This window comes from Trichosurus vulpecula, chromosome 2, assembly GCF_011100635.1.
Source record: "Trichosurus vulpecula isolate mTriVul1 chromosome 2, mTriVul1.pri, whole genome shotgun sequence".
Lineage (NCBI taxonomy): Eukaryota > Metazoa > Chordata > Mammalia > Diprotodontia > Phalangeridae > Trichosurus > Trichosurus vulpecula.
In genome coordinates, this window is record NC_050574.1 from 328,780,945 (window position 1) to 328,793,454 (window position 12,510).

At 49.3% G+C, this 12,510-nt stretch overlaps 1 protein-coding gene across 3 annotated transcripts in view; it reads left to right on the forward strand.

Moving 5' to 3' along the window:
* The first annotated feature begins 530 nt into the window (after positions 1–530).
* TNK2 (tyrosine kinase non receptor 2) overlaps positions 531–12,510 on the forward strand; it is a 46,314-nt gene continuing 34,334 nt past the window's right edge. For all 3 annotated transcript variants that reach the window (XM_036746367.1, XM_036746365.1, XM_036746366.1), the window contains exon 1: positions 531–1,139. The gene's annotated coding sequence lies outside the window, so the exon portion shown is untranslated. The remainder of the gene's footprint in view (positions 1,140–12,510) is intronic.

Consider the following 12,510-nt stretch of genomic DNA (forward strand, 5'->3'; position numbering starts at 1 on the left):
GGCAGGGGGCCCCGGGCCCCGTGGGGAGGGCTTCCGACTGCCGAGGGGCTGAGCGCGGCGCTGCCGGAGGAGCCGCGGCTCAGCCGGCGCGGGCTGCTCAGCTGGGAGCCGCAGCAGAGGCGGGGGCTGAGGCCCAGCGTGCAGGAGCAGGGGGGCGTGAGCTCGGGGGTGCAGGAACAGGGCGGGGTGGGCGCGGGGGTGCAGGAGCAGGGAGCGCGCGGCGGCCGCAGGCCGAGCGCGGGGGGCAGCGCTGGCTCTGCTGGCGCCCCCCAGGACTGGACGAGCCTGCTGCTCTGGGGCCGCTCCGGGAGCTGGCCGGCAGTACAGGAGGTGGGCTTGGGTCCTAGGAAGCAGCACCAGGAGAAGGGGGAAGGAAGCCCCGCAGTCCAGGAGCACGGGGAGGCTGGGGCCGGGGTACAGGAGCGGGGCGAAGGAGCAGATCTGCAGAGACAGCCGGTGGAGCAGGAGGTCGGGGGCAGCCCGGGCGAGCAGGGAGAGTGGTTTACGTGGAGCCTCGGGGAGCCGGCGGGGTGGTTTGAGGGGACCTCCAGGGAGCCGGGGGTGCTGCTGGGGAGGAGCTCAGGCAAACAGGCAGGGCAGTTTGGGGGAAGGCCACCTGAGCGGTTTAGGGGGAGCTCTGGCAAACACAGAAGGGAGGAAGTGACCCAGCATATCTGGAGAGGGTTAGAACTGCTTGGGGGAGCCCGACTGGTAGGACCCGGGGGACCTGAAGGAGAAGGTCGGCTCGGGGTGCAAGAGGCAAATTGGAGGCCGGGGGTGCAGGAGGGACAGGTGAGGATCTCTGTCCAGGAAACTTATTTCGAGAGAAAGGGACAGGGCCTTCCCCAGGGCGCAGAGGCCACCCCGGAGGGACACAGAGTAAGGAGGCGGAGGAGGAGAAGGAGGTGGTGAGGCGGCTTTCTGGGGGTGTGTGAAGGGGCTTGCTCGGGACCATAGAATGTAGTGGAGGGGGCTAGGAAGCAGAAGGGCTGTGAGTCAAGGAGAGGTTGGACAGTGGAGTCCAGAAGCATCCTGTTTGACCCTCTTCTCTCACCACTTTTTGGGGAGCCTGGAAGCTAGTGTGGTTTGGGGGCATTCCTCCCCTCATCCTTCGGGGGCAAGGCGGCAGAAGGCTGCAGGTAAGGGCATTACCTCGATCTCAGTTCTGAGTTGGGCACCTGGGTCCCTTTGTGGGTGGGGGTTCTTACAGCTAGTGGGAAGAAGCCTGTGGTCGTAGAAGGTCAAGGGTTTCAACTCTGACCCTGATATGTTTTTATTTGGTTTCTCTCCCTTTACTTTCCAGTACTGGGTAATCATGGGGGTGAAAGATACTAATTGCCTGATGAATCTTGGGCCATTTGCCCAACAGATTTGGGGAAGGCCGATGCAGATAGCCCATGTGTATAATCCGCAGAGCCAAGAGATGACCATACAGCCCTCTTTCATAAGAATGTATTTCACTTTCCTCCAGAAAAAAAATATTTCAGCCTGGGCAGAAGGGCAGGAGAGTGATAACCTTCTTCCCCTGCCTCACTTCCCCTTACAAGGGGTCTGTTATATGAAAGTGGTGATGAATATCAGTTTGTAACCAATCCACAGAGTCTGAAATCCTGCGAGTTGTTAGAGCGTATTCAAAGGAAAGTAATGGGACTCTAGGCCAAACCAGTTTGAAAGAACTTCAATATTAATAAAAACTCATATTTATATAGTGCTTTAAGGTTTGCAAAGGAGATTCCTACCCTTCCTGTGGTAGGGAGAAGTAGGTTCGGAGCAGCAAGCACCTGGCACCTTCAGGACTCTGTGAGGTCAGTGCTGCAATGGACACTGAATTCAGGGAGAGGAAAAAGTGCAGTTAAGTCCAAATGTGATTTGCTCAGAAAGCAGAAAACTTACCCTGTAACTTTGCCATGTGGGCTAGAGGTATGAATGTAGCACCTGCCCTCTGTTCTACACCCCCCCACCCCGTGAAAGGAACCTCATTGTTATGGGGAAAAGGATGAGAAGTAGGTGGAAGGGTGATGGGTATAGATAGTAAGAATCTTGCTTGCGTCTAGGTGAGACTGCAGATAAGGCCCACTAGTCACAAGAATTATTGAATAGCTCACAATTCTCTTGTTTTTTAAGATTAACAAAGCACTTTGCCCACAGTCCTGTGCAGGAGTTGTAGTTAATGCAAGTGTTATTATCCCATACTTGGAACATAGGAAGCATTTAACCAATGCTTATTAATTGATTTTCCTAGTTTTTACATTTGAAGAAACTGAGACCTCTTGATCAAATTAATTGCCTAGGAGGTCATATAGCTAAAAAGTATGAGAATTTGGAATTTGAACTCAGGTCTTACAGTTGCCAAGACCCATGCGGTCCTCTAGGAGTAGGGGGGTGGATCCTCTATTTCCTATCTGTGGCTGCCCTCAGGGGAGTCCTAGCTAGAGGCTAAATGTTCACCCGGTTGAGCTGTGGGTATTGAGCCAGTATCAAGACCGTAGCTCCCTGTCAACGTGTGAGGCTTGTGCCACTTCAGCTTTTATCTCTCTTTGGCTCTGTTCCACCTGGGGGAGGAGGCAGTCAGACAAAAACTCTGGCATTCGGGATGTCTCCTTTTGCAGCCACACCCAGAGCTTGGAGATGATCTCTAGCCTCCAAAGAGGTTATGTGGTGGGGGAGAAGGGCTTGGGAGTCTTAGATTTTTGAGGTCTGTTACTTCCTGTTACCACCTGACTGGTGGCCAGGCTCTGCCTCAGTTTCCTTCCGTGGTGCCAGTGTTACGCTTCAGCACTCATTTTGCTTAGCTGACCATAGAACAGCCATGGAAGGAAGGTCAGAAACATTAGAGTTCTTGCTTTCCAGCTTCCTTGGTTGTGGGGGGAGTGGAGTCTCTATTTCTCTCTAGTTATAAACAGGACACGTTGTGGTCCTTTTTTGTCTTTTCAGTCTCGGGGAAGATCTGTAGGCATGTCTCCTATTACGACTATGTTGGGACCCCTCTGCTACTGTAGTGTGGCTATAAATGAAGCTACAAGCCAACGATGGGGCATCCCCTTTGGGACTTGATCCCTACATGGAAGGGAATGGGCTGCCCGAAGGTGCTCCTCCCTGTTTCTTCCCTTGTAGGGCTGAGGGGCAGCCAGCTGTGCCTGAGCCGGTTAGCCCGCTCCAAACCCAAACTCGTCTGTCTACTTCCCATCCCACGCCTGCCAGGCCATGGTTGGAGAACCGTAATTCTGCAGTGATGACGTGCCACCCCCTTAGAACCCACACCCCAGAAACCTGGCTCCAGTGAGTGACCGTACGTGGCTCCTGTGCCCTCCGTATTGGCTATGGGCGATACTTGTGGCCGTGGGGGTGGGGACTCCTGGAGAAGGGAGGCTTGGATGGTAAACTAGTAGCTTTCTTGTTAGGTCTGAGTGCAGTCCCTGGTTACTAAACACAGCCCTCCCTGAATTTGCCCTCTGCCATCCTGTGTGTGCTACAAGGATGAGTATAGTGTTGTATGGGGGAAAAAAAAAACCAAAACAAAACAGACAGCTTTGGGTTTGGAACCAGAAGACCTGGGTTCAAACCTCCAGTCTGTTACATTCAGTTTCTTTTTCTCCTTCTGTCAAACTGAAGAGATGGAGCAGGAAAAAGAAACATCACTGTCTCTGTCTCTCTGTTTCTGTCTCTCAGTCTGTCTCTGTCTCCCACTATGTTTGGTTTGTCCCCTTCCACCTCTCCAAAAAGTTGCTGGACTGGATAGGCCTCATAGCAGAGGGTGGTAGGAAGATGGAAGAAGGAAGGAAGGATTCAGCCATGAGTGTGGGCTTTGGAGCTTAGAACTCTTGAAGGGGCAGGTCTGGTACTCTTAAGTGGGAGTGTGTAGGTTGGGACTTTAAATGCCATCTCAGGGATGTCAGTCAACGAGCATTTATGAAGCTTTTACTTTGTGCGAGTAATTGTGCTGAATGCTGGGGATGTAAAGAATTGGGGCTGGGGAGCATGGCCCTTAAGAGATTCATGTTCTACTAGGGGAACATAACTGCATACAAGGTATATACAATATAAAGGGAAGCTAGGCACTGGAGATGGAGAGAACCTGGAAAGCCCCCCAGAGGATGGAATTTGAGCTGAGTTCTGAAGGAGAGAGAAGGCATTCCAGGCATGGGGTGACAGGAGTTTCCTGTGGGGAATAGAAAGATCAGTGTAGCGTATAGTACGGACTTGGAAGGGGTGAGGTTGTGAAGGCCTGTAAATGCTGATCAGATTATAGTAATAGATAATAGCTAGCATTTATATAGTTTTTTAAAGTTTGCTTTACATTTATTATTTTCTTTAGTCCTTGGTGAGGTGGATACTGTCAGTATCCCCATTGTGTGCTTCTGAGGAGACAGGCAGAGGGAGGCTATTTAAACTCAGGTCAGGGTTCTGGATGTGACCTTTATGTGCTACTGTCTGGTCCTCTGTTTTCTCCACCCTCTCAGTATTCCCGATCTCCTCTGTTATTAGTTGTGGTCCCTTAATCTACCATTGGGGAGAGAGAGGGAGTAACTGCATAGGTGAGGTGTATATTAAAGCCAGTCAGTATTCTTTTCCATCCTGGGTTGTTAGTTTTTGGTGTTGGGTATGTGTTAGAGATGACTAAATTTAAAAACCACAACAAAAACCATTTAGCTATCTAAGATAGAACCTCCTATATTTCGTTTCTATAAAAATTTTCTTTTAACTGCATTTGTGTTCTATGGAGTGCTGCGTTTATTCCTTTTTTAAAAAATAGTATTTTATTTTTCCACAATTACATGTTAAAACAATTTTCGACATTGGTTTTTAAAATTGAGTCCCAAATTCTCTCCCTCCCTCCCCACTCCCTCATTGAGAAGGAAAGCAGTTTGATGTTGGTTATATTTATGTAGTCATGTGGCATTTATTTCTAAACTGGATATCAGTTACTTTTTAAATCAGAAGAGACCAGAAAAGGAACTCTGGAATAATATTTTTAATAGTAATAACTAATCCTGGTTGGTGTACAGTTATGTTATGTTTAAGGTTTATACAGTACTTTCTTCACTGAAGCCTTTGAAGTAGGTTGTGTAATGCAAATATTGCTATCCATTTATTGAGGGGAAAACAGAGGCTCAGGGGACTTGCCCAGGGTTTCACAGCTAATATGTAGAGCTGGGGTTCAAACCTCATCTCAGATTTTCTACATTCAAGACCAGGTCACTTTTTGGCAGCTAGGTGGTGTGGCAGATAGAGCCCTGGGCCCAGAGTCAGGAAGACCCGAGTTCAGATTGGACCCCAGCTACTTATTAGTTGTGTGCACCTGGGCATCTCACTTAAATCTGTTTCTGCCTCAGTCTCCTGAACTGTAAAATGGAGATGATATTAGCACCTAACTCCTAGTGGTGGTACTGTGGGAATCATATGAGATATTTGTAAAGCGCTTAGTACAGCGCCCGGCACTTCATTTATAAATCATTTATCAATCACCAGATGTACGGAGAGTATTAGGCTAGGTAGGTTGCCAAGTTTAGCCAAGTTTAAGAGCTCTGACTCCAGGAATGGGACTCTTTTTTTCCCCCTTTCTTTTTAAAATCACACTCTTGTAACAACAAGAGTCATTACTTTTCTTCAGTTGCAGATATTGAGGGAGCTGAAAACCCAGGCTGCAAGTCTTCTTTCTCCTGATGACCCCACCTAGGGTACAGTGCTAGAACCTCGGTGTCTCCGCTGTGGGCCGAGGGTGGGGGATCCTTGTATTGCCTGTCCACTGGGTGACCTCAGCCTGGTCTTTCTGTGCCTCAGTTTTTCTGTCTCCAAATTATGGGTGTGAGAGAGAGGTCTTTTCCAGCTCCAGTGGTCTTAGGTGCTGTAATCTAGTGCATTGTCCCTATCCTTCAGCTGCCGCCCATCCTCTGGTCCCTGGGGAGAAGATAAAGGTCATAGACTGTTTACAGGAAATTGATCTCTTCTTCCTCTTTTAGACTTCCCAACTCCTATTAGTTGAACCAGAAGTTAGGAAGACCTGAGTTCAGATCCAGTGTCAGACACTAGCTTTGTGATCCTGGGGTTTCCTCAACAGTAAAATGGGGGTAATAGCCCCTGCCTCACAGGACTTTGAGCATCAAATGCGATAATGACTGTAAAGCACTTAGTATAGTGTTTGGAACACAATAAGCACTATACAAATGGTAGCTAATATTATTAATATTAGTATTGTCTGTAAGGTGGAGATAACAGCATCTGCCTTACAGGGTTGTGAGATTCAAACCTGAAACCACTCTTTAATGCTACCTGTTAGCTGTTGGGTGGAGGGCTGAAGAGGGAAATGAAGCATAATGGAAAGAATCTTGAGTTAGGTGTCAAAAGACCTGGACTGCTCTTAGGTGCTTTTTCTGGGGAAGAGGTCAAAGGTTGCTCTCCTTTCTTCCATAGACTGGGGTGATAGATGACTTCCTTCCGACCCCTCCTAAGTAAGCCTAAGTAATATCCAAACTCCTCAGCCAGGCATTCAAGACATGGGAACTGCCTACATTTCCAGAATTATTCCATACCACTCCCTTGACAAATTCTGTGTTCCCACCAAACTGGGCTTCTATCCATTCTCTGATGAGCCTCTGTCCCCCATGCCTGGAATTCTCCCTTGCCTCGTCCTTGACCCTTAGAATCCTTCAAGGCTTAGCTCTGGTGACATCTTTTCCACATGGAGGACCACCTCCTCCCCTGACCCCCCAGTCCCAGGGACGTCTTTGCTGGCTGGGACCCAGACAGCAACATTTTGAGTGTACCTAGCTCCTTGAAACCTGTCCAGAAGGGTAACAGTGGGTTTGGACTCTAGAGGAGACCATATCTCTGTTAGCTCCATAAGTTTATAACCCTTCCCCCCCCCCTCCCCGTTCCTTCCTCCTCAACAGTCCCTCTCTTCCCCCACTCCACTCTGAGGACTCTGGCCTTAACAATGGGCCCCTTCAGCTGGGACCTCTGTCTGGGCATAGAGAAGGGTGAACATGGACAGGGGCTGACTAGAGCTAATCTCTGCCCTTCCCTCTGCCTACTTTTGGAAAAGATCTGAGGCCGGGGAGGGCAGGCAGGAGGCAGGTGTTTCTTTGCATCCTAATAAATTTTAACTTGTAGATTTATGCCTGTGAGTGGCACATTTAATAAATATTTGTATGGGCTACTCAGTTTTTTCCATGAGAAATAGGGGTAGTTGCACACTATCTGGGCTCTTTTTGTTATTTAGTTGTTTTAAATTGCGTCTGACTCTTCATGACCCCCTTTGGGGTTTTCTTGGGAGAGATATTGGAGTGGTTGGCCAATTTCCTTCTCCAGCTCATTTTACTGGTGAGGAAACTGAGGCAAACAGGGTGAAGTGACTTGCCCAGAGACACACAGCTAGTGTCTGAGGCCTGATTTGAACTCAGGAAAACATCTTGTTGACTCCAGTGCAATATGGCACCACCTGAGGGCTCTAGTACTCTATAGTGGTCTCTCCTCCCTGCTACCCTCCCGTAACTTTCTGTTGGAAGGCAAAAAGGTCTTCATTCTGAAATCCTCAATAGGCCTTGTCAACATGGTTGTGGGACTTCATAAGATTATATATTTAGAGCTGGGTGGGACATAAAAGTTCATTTAATTCGACTCCCTCATTTTACTGATGAAGAAATTAAGGCCTAGAGAGGGGTAAGTGACTTCTCTAAGGTCACCTAGGGAGTGACAGGCAGAATTTGAATTCAGATCCTTTGACTCCAAATACAGACTTTTTTCCTCTCCATTCTACCAAGTTGGATTCTTAATAGTTTTTTAAGTGGGCAAAGGGGCTCCTTCCAGGAAAATTTTTAAGGCATTGAGAAATACCCTTCCCCCAAATATTAACAATGTAAACATTGTCTACAAGGTTATCAGAGGCATATAGCTATAGAGTGTAGGTGAAACAGTTTCAAGTATCTTGGATATGTAGGTGGGAGTTGTGAATTCTGTTGGGAGATTTTGTCTCTTGGGTGAGAGCTCACTCCTATCCTCAACCCTAACCCTTAATTCAGTGTTGGGGAACCTGTGGCCTCGAGACCACATGCAGCCTTCTAGGTCCTCAAGTGCATCCTTTTGACAGAATCCAAACAAAGGGCCACACTTGAGGACCTAGAAGGACACATGTGGCCTTGAGGCCACAGGTTCTCCACGCCTGCCTTAGTCCCTTTGAAGAGTTGGGTATTTGCCTCTTCTAGACCAACCACTCAGGAGGTCCTTCATCCATTTATCAACTTCCCTATCCCAGTGGGGTTTGGTGGCCTTAGGTGTTATCTGGTCAGTGGGATGGTGGCAAGGGGGCAGAGAAGGGCCTTTGGAGCATTCTTCCTTCCGGTAACCATGGAGGAGACTGAGAGGGAGGGAGGGATGGATGGATGGATGGGGGGTGGGGGGGGTGTGAGGGAGAGAGAGGGAGGGAGAGCAAGCATTTAAGACTGGGCTTGAATTAAAGTGATACTGAAACCATAAGAGATTTGTAATAGCCAAGGAGCTGTTATTAGGCTTGGAGCAGGAATAGCAAGGATCACATTGACATTCCCAAAGGGCATCATCATCCCTCCTATCTCTTTGTCCCACGAAGACTCTGGCTTTTCTGGATTAAAACAAAGAAGGGTTTGGGGGAGGGGATCCCTGAGGCCTACTGGATTTGGTCCAGCTCTTTACAACTAGAACAGTGAAAAGATGCCAGCTGCTGTCAGTGTAAAGGTAAATCTTCCCTCTCTCTCCTATAATTGCTCACCTGTTCTTGTAATGAAGGCTTGTTAGAAGAGTATAGGACTATTGAGTTCATAGACCTCTGGGCCTCTAGAACTGGAAGGGATCTTAAAGCTTATCTGGTCCAACCCCCTCATTTTACAGATGAAGAAATTGAGACTCAAAAGGGTGGGGTTAGCTTTGCCTTGTTACACCACTAGCAAATGATGGCAGGAAATCTGGACTCGGATTTCCTGATTTGAAGGTCTGTTCTCACCACAGCATGTTGCCTCTGTTTGGATGGTCTGACTGTCTACCACTTCCTTCTTACTTTCCTCCAAACCATGTTGCAGAAAGGAGTATAGACTGAGAGCCCAGGATTGTGTAATATGTTGTCATCTTGGTTCTGTTTCGAGCTGGGCTTCCAAGCGCCAGGAGGATAGGATAGGAAAGACTTGTGAGTTCTTTTGCTACCCTGGGGTTTGTCATAGAAGGGGCTAAAGGTTTATATTTGTCTCTTTGTGTGTCTCTGTACCTGTTTCTCCAAATCTCCCACCCCCAACCATTTAGCATCTTGCCTGTCCCCACCCCAGATCTCTGTTATTTGGGTTCTTAGGGAGAACAGCGAGGAGGTCCCTCCCTGGCACTTGAAGTGGCAGGGGTGGGGGGAATCAGAATCAGAGGGGCTTGAGAATCCAAAAACAGGTGTCCAGTATTTGGCCACTTACTGCCCTGAAACACAGAGGGGGAGGAGTGCCAGGGATGGTGTGGGTTTTGGTAACAATGTTGTGAAGAAGGAGGGAAGGCTCTTCTAATGTTGTTAGCTCTTAACAAGGGATCTGTTCCAGACTTGGGAACATGTTATTCTTCAAGGCCCAGTGGTGAGGAGGTAAAAATTAGGCTGGCTCATAGGATGGCATATATTCCCTAAATTATGGTAGCTTGTTTTGAAAAATCCTCATGCCCGGAAATTGCATAGCTAGTCCACTTCTCTGTGTGGATTTGTCACTTTAGTGCTGCTTTGGGGACCTGTGGGGGTGGAGAGGTGGGCAGAGATCCCAGGCACAAGTCCCTGCCTTGCTAGGAGGTGTGGAGCAAGAAGGGGACTAGGTGTGGAAGGGGAAGGGGGAGCTGTTCTCACTCCTTGCCAAAGATCATTTGGTTACTGGAAACATCCTATAGTAGTGGGGTGGGGGAGAAGGAGCTGGAGTCATTCGAATGACACTTGGTTACAGTCACTACTTTCCACCAACCAGAGGAGGAAGGAGATAGGCCTGGCTTCACTAGACAAAGTAGGAATCTCTAGTAAAGTGTCCTTGGAACAGTTTCTTCACAAGCTATCTTAGCTGTGGTGCAAGAGAGGAGCAAAGGGACAAAACTTCAGCCTGAAGGTCAGGAATGGGACCTGGGGGTACTGGGCGCCTGGCGTGGCGTAAGCTATCTCCCTCTATCCAGTTGGCCTCGGGTTCCAAGTTGGGGAAGATAAGGAAGGAGAGGAGATGGTTACTAAGAGCCTCTGAGTCTCCCTCCTCCCTTCCCAGTTTGCTCATTCCCCAATAAGGTTCTCTCTCAGGTTTTCCCAGAGATGAGTATAGGATGGAAGCTTCCTTTGGGCAATAAGGTGAAGGAGGAGGGAGGCAGGAGTTGGCTGCCAGAGTAACGAGGGCATATCTCCTTTGTGTCAATCCTAGACTGGCTGAGATGTCCCCATCACAGCCCCAAATACCTGGTGAGGAGTCAGTGAATGCTTCAGATGCCAAGGGAATGAGAGGGTGTGTGTGTGGTGCTTTGAGGCCCTGGGGGATGAAGAAAGAGGAGGAGTCTCTGGAAGAGAACTTCTTGAATCCAGCAGTAGCCCTGGGGTTGATGTGAGGAGAGCAGCTGCTTCTAGGGGAGCAGGTTGGAGCTATGCCAGGCAGAGGTGAGCCTTAGGTAGGATAGGGGCAGGCCTTGTCATATGAATTCTCTCTCATTTAACCTTTTCTCCCCCTTTCTCCCTTCTCTCCCTCTTCTTCCCTCTCTCATATCTATCTCCTTCACATACCCCAACTCCCCACCAGGGTTGTGGGCATTTGTTTTGCAGGGTCCATGCCTTGGGAATTATATCACTTGACTTTACTCCTAACCTGCTCCAAGTAGCCAGGGACAGTGGGTTCCCTGGTGGGAAGGTGAAGCATTTGAGCTTGGGAACTTTGTGATGGGAGGAAGTTGGAGGGGAAACTGAGCAGGGGGAGCCAGGCAGCACTCTTGAGGGTAGAAGTGTGGGCCTTGCTCCTCTCTGGGTGGGCACTAACCATTTCTAAGAAGAATTTCCTAGGAATTTGAGTGCCTCCTCTCTTTGGAAGTAGAAAGCCTTGTGAATAAGATAAGCTGTGATATTCTGAACTGTATCTAATAGGGGGGTGGGAGGGAAAGGTTGACCAGAGTGTCAGCTACTCTCTACCGTGCTAGATGCGTCTTGGTGAGAGGAGGTGACCCATATAGCTTCTAAGACCTTACCCTTAAGGGAGGGGAGATAGAAGTGGAGAATGTCTTCATACCACATGGTGGTTGGTATCCCCAAGTCTGAACCAAACCCTCGTTCATAGGGGGCACTTTAACCTCTGAGGTTTTGGTGAGGTCTAGGGTCCCTTCAGACTGGGGCTTCTTTGTGAAACTGGGGCAAAGGGGCTGTGATTGGGGGGCTAGAGATGAGACCTCTTAAGGGGAAGAGTTCTTTTCCTGGGATTCTTGGACAGGTTTCAGGGAGTCTATAGACTTGGATAGGGAAAAAAAAATTGCATCTTTATTTTTGTTAACCATTAGTTTCCTTTGTTAAAGGTGTTTTATGCATTTAAAAACATTATTCTAAGAAGGATCTATAGGTTTCTTCTGTCTGCCAAAGGAGTCTGTTACATGCAAAAAGGCTAAGGAACCTGTGCCCTAGAGGGTCATTCCCCACTCTTTGGGTCTCGTCCCCCACCCCCTCCCCTCGAGTTTCTTTGACTCTCTCCTCTTCCTAAGCTGAGAGCAGTGGGGGAGGGCCCATTGGTCTGGATGGGAGCATGAGCATTAGCACTGCCGAGGCTGTGTCGCCAGCAGCGGAATGGAAGCTGGGAACGAGGTTAGGGGGAGGGGACAGACAGGACAGTGAGGAAGCAAACCCAGCCTCCCCAGGTGGGCTGGGCATTGGACAGCAGCTCTGCTGGCTGCCTGCAGTGCCTCCTGCCCAGATGGGTGGTGGGATTTGGGGCCTAAAGGTGAGAAGGGGAAAGGGGTTAAAGAGGGAGAGAGAATGGCAGCCTTTAGCACCCCCTCAGAGATGAGGCCCTGAGAGCCCTTAACTGTTCTCTTCGCCGTCATGGGTTGTTAAGGGATGATCTGGCAGGTTGCCGTGGGGGAGGAAAGGCAATGGGGCCGGGGTCCTGCCTGCAGGGGAGCTTTGATTGATGAAAATGCTACTGACAGAGTGGAAAGGGTAAAGAGGGGAGGATCAGGGACTGCCCAGGCCAGGCCAGTGGGCTTCGGTTGTCTTCCTGGTCCCATTTACCTGCTCCCTGGACCTTAGGATCAGAAGCTTGCACCTTCCCTGCCATTTGGGCACCAGTAGGATAAGCCTGTCTGTCATTGCTTAACAAATGTAGAGGAGGATGGAGATAGACCTTGGTTGGGGTGGAGGAGGGGAGGGGATGAGATGAATGGGTAGAATTAGGCAGGTATGTCTCTCCCCCCTCCCCCCCCCCGCCCCCTCCCCACCTTTCCCATGGGGTATCTGGGCAGCTGAGGGTAGTACATCTGTGCCCTTCAGAAATGAGAAAGCAGTGCTTTCTTGGT